The sequence below is a fragment of the Canis aureus genome, chromosome 25, assembly GCF_053574225.1.
Source record: "Canis aureus isolate CA01 chromosome 25, VMU_Caureus_v.1.0, whole genome shotgun sequence".
NCBI lineage: Eukaryota > Metazoa > Chordata > Mammalia > Carnivora > Canidae > Canis > Canis aureus.
Window position 1 is genome coordinate 26,881,196 of NC_135635.1, and position 11,446 is coordinate 26,892,641.

The following is an 11,446-nucleotide window of genomic DNA, read 5'->3' on the forward strand; positions in this document are numbered from 1 at the left end:
AAGAATATTTTGGAATTGTAATAATTCAGAGAAGCTAAGCAAAACTTTCCTAGAGACAGCTCCCTGGGGGATGATTAACCCTTCCTGTCCATCTCATGTGCAGACGCAGCCCCGCACTGAGAACACCTGGGCCTTGGTCAGCAGCATTAAAGTTTATTATGGAATGAGACTAGAAGTTTAAAGCTCAATACTTCTCACTCAGTTCTAATATTGAATGTCTGCCTTGTAAAATGATGTTTACACTGTTTAGAGTGTTATAGAGATATTTAAGTATTTATAATAGAAGATTTACCAGTGTCTGATAACTGCAAACAGGTACACACACAGCAATGCTGTATACTGACTACGGAAACAATATGCAATCAAAGAGGAAGTTCAACTGGATCCATAATGCTATAACTTCTTTAAAAAAAAACTAGATCCAATAAAATGGTCACATTTACAATTTCTGAGTATATGGGTGTTACATTATTCTCTTCTCTTTTTTCAATTTACATAAAGAGTAAGTAAATCGCTATGATGTAAAAAATAAAATAAATGTATTATGGGAATGCAAACTACAAATGAGCAAGGGGCCTGATGGAGCTGGAGGAGCTGGGAAGTCTATTGGAGCTGGCCAAGTCTGAGATCCTGTTTCCCCAGGTGGGGGCACCTGCGGGTCTGAGCCTTAAGGAGATGGGGTTTCTGTTTCAGGGACAGCAGGACTGGAAAGGTGTCAGGGAGATGCTCAACACAGGGGCTGGTAAATGAAATGAGGAGGCTTTCATGGGTGGCATTTTGTTGATGGAAGCTTTACCTTTCTTAATTTTCATGCAATTATTAGGTAAGTGTTACTAATCCCACCTTAGAAGTGATGAAACTTAGGGTCAGAGAAGCTATGTCAAGAACCCAAAGTAACATAACAAATAAAGAGGCAATGGTAGGATTTGAACTCAGGTCCTGATTCCAGAGCCTTTGATTTTTCCACAAACCACTGGGAGAAGGTCCTACTCTTTTATGTGTTTCCCTCAGCTGCAGGCTTAGGGGTGGGGGTGAAGTGGGGGGTGGCAGGTATGTGCTCAAACATATGTGTTGCATGAAGAAATGAGTTATCTGTGCAGGCTGCACTTCTGTGGTGTGGGCCACAGTCCCAGAGACTCTGGTGGCAGGAAGGGGAGAGAGCAGAGGAGCTCCAGTGTGGGCCTAGAAACTGGAAATAGGTGTTCTGTGGGTTTCCCTGCTTTCCCCTGGACATTCTAGCGCTCTAGACTCTAGACAACTGGGCTCTGGGTCCTTGGAAGGAATAGAGTGATGTGTATGTGTGCACAGGTATGTTTGGTGAGTGTATGAGAGTGTAAGTCTGGGTGTGCAGGTCTGTCTGTAAATGGAGGAGTTGGTGAGGATGCGTCTTTGTGTTGCATACATGTGAGAATGTTTGTGGCATATGGGTGTGTATATGTGTGTATCTGAGTGTATGTGTCTCTGTGCATGTATGAGTGTGAGCATCTGTATGGTACATGTGTGCGTATATGTGTGTGCTGTCCCAGGGGAGCCTGAAGACTCAGACCTGAAGATGTCTTTGATTTGATTTGTGGAAATTTCCAGCAGATTTCAGGCTGTGCTATGGGGTGGGGGTAGGAGGAGGCCAGAGAGGGAGGCTGTCAGTCCTGGGGGTGGGGGATGGGAGCCTGAGCAGGGGGTGCCTCTGCCCTGCCAGGCACAGGGGGAGGGCATTAGGGTCATGAGCCTGAGGCTGGGTGCAGACTGGGGCCTGAGGCCTGCACTCAGGGCTGCATGGGAAGGGCTCAGAGGCCCTGCTCTGACCAGGTTGGGCCATGAAGAGGGGGGGCTAGGGTGGGAAGGAGGCCAGACAGTGGGGGTCCAGGCCTGCTCTCTCCCTGCCCCTACAGCCAGGATCTGGGGATGAGGGCACCGGGCTGCAAGTCCTAACTCTAGGCTCCCCTCATTTAGCCTGAGGGCCTCAGGGTCCCCAGAAGTCCTCATGTGCCACCTTCTGAGGCTGCGATGACCTGAATCACAGTGAAGATTTCTGTCTCTAGTCAGAACTTCCCAGACAGGTCCAGAGCAAGTCCTTATTTCCGGAAGCTTCCGTCAAGCCATGTATGCATCCTAACTGAATTTCACACAAGCTGAGGCTGTCAGACCTCTTATGCTGGAAAGTTCTTATTGAGTCCAATTCATATCCTCTTTTTGCACATTATTCCCTATAAGTCCAGGCTGAGTTTGTGAAATTGGAGCCCAGCTCCCCCACCTCCCAAGCACTGGAGTAGTTTCTTCTGGATAGGGAAGTGGGTCAGAGTGTAGGGACTCTGACAGGATGTGGGGTAAAGCCTGGTGGGTCACAGGTGGGTCAGACCTTTCCTGGGCAGGAGGGTGGTGATCAGCAGGGCAGATCCAGAGCAGGGAGCTCAGAGACCACCAGCTTTCCCTCTGTTTCCCGTGTCTCCACAGCCAGTGCCAGGGAACAACACAGAGGCTGTGGTGGGAGGGACCCGATTAGAGCAGGGGAAGTGCTTCCCTGTGTGCAGCTTCCAGGAGCCCCTGGACACACAGGGCACAGAGCAAATGAGGGATGGAGAGAAGCTCCTCTGGCAGCTCAGGAGGGAGGAGCAGAGGGCAGGGCTGGGGGAGTCTGAGGAGCAGAGGGTGTGGGTGCCGAGGCCGGGTGTGCACAGCAGGCGTGTGCGGCCCGCGGGTCTGTGCTGCGGGGTTCACAGTCCTTGTGCCCAGTTCTGTGTGTGAGCAGGTATCACCCGGGGCAGGGGTGGCTGTGACATCAGGTTATGGAAGCCCAGGGCTGCGAGCTGCCTTCCCACCGGGCCTACAGGGTGTGCTTTGCTTTTAGGAGCAGCTGTGGGCGCCCAGGGAAGACCCCTGGGTTGGGAATGGAGCCCGCGTGGGCTCCAGGGCTGGCTCTAGTGACCAGCGGGGCCCCTGGAGGCATCACCTCTGGGAGCTGCGCTGCCACCTGCTGTCCAAGCATAAAGGAAAAGCCAGGTGGCCCTTGTGTGCCAGCAGCCCCAGGGCTGGGGCCAGGAAGGGAAGGGGCTGCCGCGGGGGTCAGGGACGCCGGTGGGGAGGGCGGCAGGAGGGCTTCCCTGAACTCGGAACTGCCTGGGTTCTCGCTGGAGCCCCGACTCCCCAGGCTGGGCGGCCCCCCCTCTCTCAGCGCCCAGGGCCCAGGGCGGGCTGTGCGGGGAGCGCCCTTCTCTGCCGCCCTCTGCTGGCCGCGGAGCGCGTCGCAGGCCGCTGCGGAGAAGGTGCCCCTCAAGTCCCCAGGGCTGGGTCCCTCCCCCCTGGTGGAAATTGCATATACCAGGAGAAGCAATTTTGTTTCTCCAACTGCATCATTCCTCCCGCCCCTCCCCCCATCTCCCTGGTTTCAGGAGGCACTCAGGACCTCCTTAAGTCTGGAAAAGTCTTCTTGAGATTTCACCCCCTTTGCCATTGCCTAAAGTGTTAAGTTGTGGTTTGGGGAATGTGCTATAGAGACAAGGGGCTGAAAACAGGATATTGGGCTGAGAGAGCAATTTCTTTTCCTACTTGGGTTCTGTCTACAACCTCAGCTTCCCAGGGTCGTCGGGAGTTTTCAAAGAAAGGCAGCAGGTGTAGTGACATTGCTGGAGAACATGGGTCTAATACCAACCAGGCATCATGAGTCTAGGCTTCTGTGCATTTGCCCCTGGGCTCAGCCCATCAGCCTCAGCAGGAAGATGGATAGGCAGGAGCCAGGAGGCAGGAGACAGACAGATGCTGACAGGACTCCTTATCTCTAGCTCTGGAAGCCCCTCCCCCACCAGGCTGCCCTGGGCCTCCCCTTCTAGTGCTCAGGGCTCATTAGGAGCTGCCTGTCTTTGGGGAGACACCCAGGGGGCCAGGGGGCATTGGGTGGACAGGGGGAAGTGGAGGTGGGAAGGACCCCAGATAAATGGGGGAGGAGGAGGGATTGGATGCCTGGGATTTGAGCTGGGGTCCCCTGATCACTGAGGTGCTGGGCAGTCTTGGCAGGAACACTATCCTGGGGGCAGATACTGAGGTGGTGGGGTAAGAGAGTGGGGGTGGGGTGGGAAGGGATACTGGAAGTAATTGAGTCCCACTGATTTAGGTGCTTGTCTTGGGAGACCTGGTAAAATAGGAGCCAATGACTTTACTGAGAGCTTCCTGTGTGCAAGGAAGGGTTACAGGTGCCATAAGGGGATAAAAGAGGGACATACATTTTTTGTTCCCCTTAACTGTGTTTGAAGATGTGTATACTTATTCTCTGGACTCATTGCACCATGTGTGCCTGTCTGAGGGTTGCAAGGAGTCACTGGGCAATACTTGCCCAGGATCCAGAGGCTATGATCCCAGGCTTTCCGTTCTGCACACCCCTCCATCCTTTGGCATAGCACCTCCAGTGTGCCTCCTACTTTTCCTCCCTCCTCTTCTCACAGAATGTTCCAGACACATAGATACCTGTGAAAGGGAACCACAAATACCCTCTTAGAATTTCCAGTGGACCTCAGTTAACAGACCGAATGGGGCCAAGCCTGAGGGCCTGACTGGCCAGCATAGCAAGCAGGAAGGACCCGTATATGGAGACCTGAACAGTATTTGGTGAGGATCAGAGGCTGCAGTCCCAGCCTACGGGGCGTTCTAATGGGACAACATTTTGGATGGGAGAGCACAGAAACATCCACACAAAGGGCTGCTTGCCTGCTCTCCTTTGTGCCCTCCATGCCTGACCACACACCGAACCACAGGGCAGTGCTGGGAGGCAGAGAAGGGAAGAGACAGACACAGTGATAGGGACGGAAAGACCCAGTAAATTCAACCCCAGATCAACAGAGTGGAGCAAGAAGACAGAGCCAGTACATTCTGAGCACCCTGGAGAGTCTATGAGATGCAGACAAAGTCACCAGAGACAAACATCAGGCAGTGGAAAAGAGAGACAGAGAGACAGAGACAGAAGAGAGGAAAAGAGGAGCCTACAGAGGGCAGAGCAAGAGATCCAAGACAGACACAGAGACACACCCAGAGGCCAGAGATAGCAGAGACACAGACTCAGAGACACAGTTGGACTCAGGCTCATGTGGTGACCTGCCACTTGCTTCCCAGTGGCGGTGTCACCTGTCCCTGCAGGAGCCTGGCTCCTGAGGCCTCCTCTGTGGGGATGGCCCTCACAGCCTGCAGGGCCGCCCTGAGCGTCCTCACCAGGGGCCCGTGTGTCCTTCGGGGCGGATCTCCTGCCCTTGGGGAGCTTGCAGTCCCCTCCCTGCCTACTGATATGCAGTCACCTGGTGACACTCACCCAGCACAGACCACAAGTGCAAACGGCTAGGGCGAATTCAGAATCAGGGCCAGTTAGTTCATCAAGGAAGCCTGCCTGGAGGAGGGGAGTCATGACTGAGAGGAGAAGGAGGAACCCAGCAGGGCAGAGAATGGAGGAGAAGAGGAGGAGAACCTCTCTCTGTGCTTCTGAAGCAGGAAGAGCAAACCCTCACCAGGCAGGAGACAGCTGGGCTGGCCTGGAGTAAACAGCTGGATTGAGGACCTGGCATGAAGGGGACAGGGGTTGGGGGGCAGATGTTCACAGCCAGGCTGGGTGTCCCGAGGTTGCTAGGGTTGGGAGTGAGGCCCACAGAGGGAGCCCTGGGATGTGCCGGGCCGTGATGCGCACATGCACAGGTGTCTGCAGAGGTGTGTGCCCCAGTTAGTGTGTCTTCTGTGCATGTGTGTATTGGGGGGAGGGGGAGAGGTCACATTCAGGTGACTTTGTGTCAAGTGACTCTGTGCCCCAGGCTCCTGCCTTCCATCCGTGTGGGTGATGGCACGTTGGACTGTCTGAGCACCTTTGTTCATTTGTGTGTCTCCGTGTGGTCATGTGTGAACAGTGTCTTGGTCTTCGGGTATTTTATTTGGCTGCATGTAGTGGAGGGCTGCGTGCATCTGTGGGCCATAGACACACACCTAGTCCTGCAGGCACAGGCTGCTCCTAGGAGCAGGTTCATTTACACACACACACACACACACACACACACACACACACTCACACACACTACGGCACCCACAGGCCTGCCCCACACAGAAGGACACACATTCACTGGCTCATGACTTCCGTCATCCCCCCCGCTTCCGAGCCCTGGGGCCCTGCCTTCCATCAGCTCCAAAAGCTGCCAGCGTTTGGGATGATGTGTTGGGGCACACACCCTGACCTCAGAGCCAATCACCAAATAATAGCTCCTTTTGCGTTGGCAGGTGTGTGCGTGTGTGTATGTGTGTGTGTCCCCTCCTTCAATCCTTCTCCAGTCCTGCCACCTCACCCCCTTCTCTCATTCCTCGTGGCTGCTCTCACACTCCCCCTCTGAACACTGCCCCTACCCCTGGGTCCCTCCATGTGCCTCAGTCCCTCATCTCCTCCACGGTCGCTCCCTCCCTCCTGCTTCCATCCTTTCCCCTGGAATTTATCTTTCCTCCCCCTTCCCCCTCTAGGCTCCTGTCCTGACGCCCTAGACTCTGAAGCCTGGTTCCTCCCCATTACTGCCCTTCTGTTCTACACACACACACCTTGGCCTCCCCCTGCAGGTCCTCCTGCCCTCCTGTGCTCTCTGCTGTTCCTACTGTGCCTGCTGCCACCCAGTCTCCCCCCAAGCCTTCCCTGTATTTCTGCTCCTCTTCTTGCTCATATCCTTCCTTTATCCACTGGGGTGCAGGTGTGCACCCTGGGCTTTGCCCCACCCCTTACATGGGGGCTCTCCTGCCCCCCCAGAGCTCCAATGTCACCTGTGTCTCCCTGCCCTCCCTGTCCTGAAGCTGCAGGCATGGCCTCTGGCTCACAGATCTGCCCAGACTTCCCTGGTGGGGATGGAGGTGGGGAAGCAGGAGGCCTGGGGCTGAGTTTGATCGCTGCCCTGTTCTTCCTGGTGTAGCCTCCTCACCTGGACTCACTCACCTGGAATAGGTGGGGAAAACCTGTCAAGGCCGCAGGAAATCCTTCCAGGGGCTGTAGGGGCTGTAGTGAGCATCAGCCCTGTGGTGGGCATGCCACAGGCTAGCACACAGTGTGCGCTCAGTAAACGTGAGCTCTTAGTATCTGCCCTTCCTCACTCTGCTCCCCTGACCCTTAGCCTGGTGTCAAAAAAATGTTTAGAAGAGAGAAGAGTGAGAATAACAGACTGTATGAGCAAAAAGCAACTATCAGGAATTCAGCCTAGGGAAGGCTGTAAGCTCTGAACACAGGAAATGCCTGCAAGTGTAGAGAAGGGAGGAAGAGGACTGAACCACAGGACACAGGAAACCATGTGAATGAGCAGGTCACACACAGGGAGGAAGGAGGCATGCCCACGGTCCACCCTGCATCCATCCTGTGATCATCACACTGGCCCCCTGTCCCTGCGCTCATGGGCCTGTGTGTGCTGGGAGCTGCCCTGGTCTGGGGTCCAGCTCCCCCAGCCCTCTCCCTTCCACACAGGACCTGGATTCCTGTAGCCTCAGACCCACATCCTCCCTCCCCTCGCTGCGTGGCAGGTGCAAACACACACACACACACACACACACACACACACACACACCAGAGGTATCCTGGGATTTCTAAGATTTCTAAAGGAAAGCACTACCCCCTGGAGATGGATTCTCTCCAGATGCTGCTGCCCTGATAGTGATCCTCACAGGGCAGGGGAGGCTCAGAATCCTGCCCCTGATTGGCTTTGTCTCTCACTTCCCTCCTTTCTCCTGGGAACAGAAGCAGTGAGTCCCACACTCTACCCTCTCTATGTGCTGGGCACCCAGGGGACACCCAGAGGGAGGATCAGGGGCCCTGCCCTGGGGGAGCTCCCTGCCAGCTGGGAAGAGGAAGCTGACAGCCAGGGCAGAGAGACACAGGGCTCAGCAAGTGTGTGTGAGAAGAGTGGGTCAAGGGCAAGTAGACCAGGACCCATGACTCAGATGATGGGAGCCTGGCAATGAGCAAAGGAGGGAAGATGGAGGAAGATAGCGAAGTCTAGAAAGTGTCCAAGGAGACAAGGAGGATGATGCTCAGTTAGTAGCAAGGGGCAGGAACATGGAGAAGAGAGGGTCGGAGAAGTCAGAGCTCTCGGGAAGTGCATGGCCTTGGGGGAGGGAGTATGCGAGAGAGTGTGTGTGTGTGTGTGTGTGTGTGTGTGTGTGTGTGTATTGAAGGGTCAGGTATTCCCCACCGGTTCCAGGTGAGTGAGTTCAGGTGAGATGTGTGTGAGGGAGGCAGAGGGACAGAGGAAGGTCTGCTGGATGCAGGGCCACAGTGGAACCTGTGCCAGGGCTATAGCTCCATGGTGACCGGGGGCTGGGCAGGCAGGTCTCGGGAAGGGAGTCTGACTTCTGGCCTTGATCTGTCCTCCTGGGGTGTGAGGATGGTGAGCCTGGACCCCACAGGCTGGGGAGCCATGGTTGGGGGGACACAGTGGCTGGGGTTTGGACAGGTCGGGAAGAGGCTCTTGAGGTCAGGAGACAGAAAAATGGAGAGGGAGCTAGGGGTGGGGTGGGGAGGGGTCATGGGAAGCCTGAAGGCTCTGAGAACCTTCTCCTGACTCTCCCCTCCACCCACCCCTTCTGTGGATGGAGTTCTGTGTTTGAAGTTCAAAGACCTTCCATAAATGATGTGGTTCAGCCTCTCCTGTGCAGAGGGTAAGATATTCCTGCCCCACTTCCCAGCTGAGGCCTCAACCTGCAAAGCTCTCCTGGGCAGCACATGCTGAGAAGGGCCCCAGGAGGCAGGTCTTTTGCCCTCTAGGGACTCCCTTGCCCCTTCTACACCTGGCCCCAAACCTGGCTGCTTCCCAGGGCAGAGCCTGCCGGAGGAGGCCCCACATGCAGTCTTATGATTCTCTGCTCTGTCCTCACCTGCTCTATGACTTGAGGTGAGTTAATTAACCTCTCTGTGACTCAGTTTTATTATCTATAAAATAGCATAGTACTAGTGCATGCTTCTATAGCCTGTTGTTAAGGATAAAATGAAATTTATGCAAAACAACTGTAAGTTTTTAAAGATTTTAGGTTCTGGTTCAGTGTGTTTCCTAAAGATATGTGTCCAAGGCAGACTGGGAGGGTAAAGGGTTCAACTTGTAGAAGAAATGTATTTACCCAGCTCCTGACTTTAATTTCATGCAAGCCCTGGACATTCTGAATTTTACTATACTTATAAGTGCCCATGGAGGTGGGGTAGACCTGGAGAGCTTTGCTCCCTGGTCTTTCTCTGCAGGACTTCTCTGGAAGGTTCCCTCTGCACCCTCCTTCCTGCTGCTACAGAGACTCCCTGGGCTCCAACTATAACCACACAGCTGGCCTCTGGGACCTTCACATGTGGCTGACAGAGCCGGGGGTGAGGAGAACAATTCTCCTTTAGGTTGCTTGGGTTAATGTTCTCAGGGTCTCCCCTGGCCCTGAGAGGACCTGGGGGAGCTGGTCTCTGCAGAGCCCCGAGAAAGCCTGGGTAAGAGGCGGGGGCCAGCTTGCCGTGCTGTCTTAGATCTTCACACACTTGGCTGGTGGCTTCATCCCTGGTCCCTTGAAACCGAGATTCAAACCTGGCCTGTACACTGACCTCAAGGTCTCTATTTTCTGCCTCGGTTTCTCCTTAAGTGGGTTTCATATGTGTATTTGTGGGAGCCCTTAGTGAGGAGCTGCTTGAAGGCATTGATCCTGACTGCTCAGAATGAGTCCATACTGCTGACCCCAAAGTAACGAACAGTCACTGCCGTGTCATTTTGCTCACACAGTTCATGGTGCTTCCTTAGCTCTCAATGCAGACACGGTCCCAGGCCTTCATCTCCCCCCTCTCCTCCATGGGATTCCTAACCAGGCTGTCCCAGCACCTTCTCTAGAAGTGGTCAGCATCACTTGCCTGCCTGCCTCAATTTCTCCTAGCCCTCTCAGCTATCTGGGCCCATCCAGCAACAGCAGGTCCTGAGAGGGGCCCGAGCTCAGCAGGAGCCAGGTGAGAGGGCAGAAGCTCCTGGAGCCACTCTGCAGCCCCCTCCCTGGCCTGGCTCCCCCTCCTGCTGCACACCTGCCTCCTTCTCTCTCCCTGTCTGCTCCCCAATGTCCTCCCTGCAGCCCTGGCTTCTTCCTTCCATCTTGGCCTCCTTCACCTTCAGCATTGTCTGGCAGTTTTGTCTGTCTATTGGTCTAAACATGTTGTGGTCTGAGATTTCCCAGGACTGGGTCTGCCCTCAGCTTCTCCCTCTGGCTGTCCCCCTGCCTGTGTCCCTCCCTCAGGGTCAGAGGGTCTCCCTTCCTCTCACATCTGTGTGAGTCTCACCCTGGGAGCCTGTCAGTGTCTCCCCCTGCATGTCCTGCTGTCTCCTGTGCTGTCTCCCCACCCCTCGTCCCTCTGTGCCCTCCCCTCCAGCACTCTCTGCTTCTCTCACCTCTGTCTCTCTCAGCCTCTTCCCCTGTCTCTGGCTCACAGCCCCACCTCCTCCCTCCTTTCCTCCTCCCACCCTCCAAGATTCAGATACTTTAGGAGAAATCATCAAGATGGGCCATAATCCACTGAGAGGGATACTTGACGGGATGAGCACTGGGTGTTATTCTGTATGTTGGTAAATTGAACACCAATAAAAATTATTTTATTAAAAAAAAAAAGACGGGCCATAATGAACAGTTTCCCCCATGTTGTACCCCCTGAGGGACTTATGGCCCCACTTTTGCATCTTCTGTATTAGCCCCCGCCCTGGGCCAATTATTTACCTTGTAACTATCTAAGGCCCTGGCCTGTCCCCCAGCCTCCCACTCTCTCCCCAGCAAGCAGTGAGTAGCATGGGGAAAAAGCAGAAAGGATTGCTCTATGGACCAGATGCAGGATACACAGACCCTCCCCCGCACCTGCCCTTCTTTCCTTCAAGCAGAGGCACATCTGGGACTATCCAGCTTGAGGCAGGGAAGACAGCCTAAGACCCTGGGAACAGGCACAGATCACACACCCAGCTGCCCCTCCCCTACTGTCCTGTCATCACAGCCCTCCTGCCAACCCTGCCAGGCTCCTTCGCCTCTGGGAATCCTGGCTCTGTGGTCTGGGCTGGGCCACTTACCCCCTCCCCAGCACAGTGCCCACCCGGAACACAGAAGGTGCTCAGTCAGTGCCTCTGGCCCCTGCCTCCTGGAGATGTGTTAGGGTGGGGGCAGTGGGATCTGTGGGTTTCTTCAGGTGGAGGTTCTCCCTGAGATCTGGGGAACTTCTTTCTGCTCCAAGTTCAATGCTATCTCTTTGTATAGTTAGTATCGATTCTGTATCTTTAGGGATCTGCTGCTACTCTTCTCTCCCCGCCCTCTACCTCCACTTCCACCCCAGATTTATGGCACTTAATTAGGGTCTAGTGGAATCTCAGCACTATCAAGTAGAGGCAGTGGTGCCCCCTTTCCTTAAGACACAAGGCTTCTTAAGTCCATCACTTGCACACTCAGCCCTGGGTCTCTAAGTAGGTCCCACCTT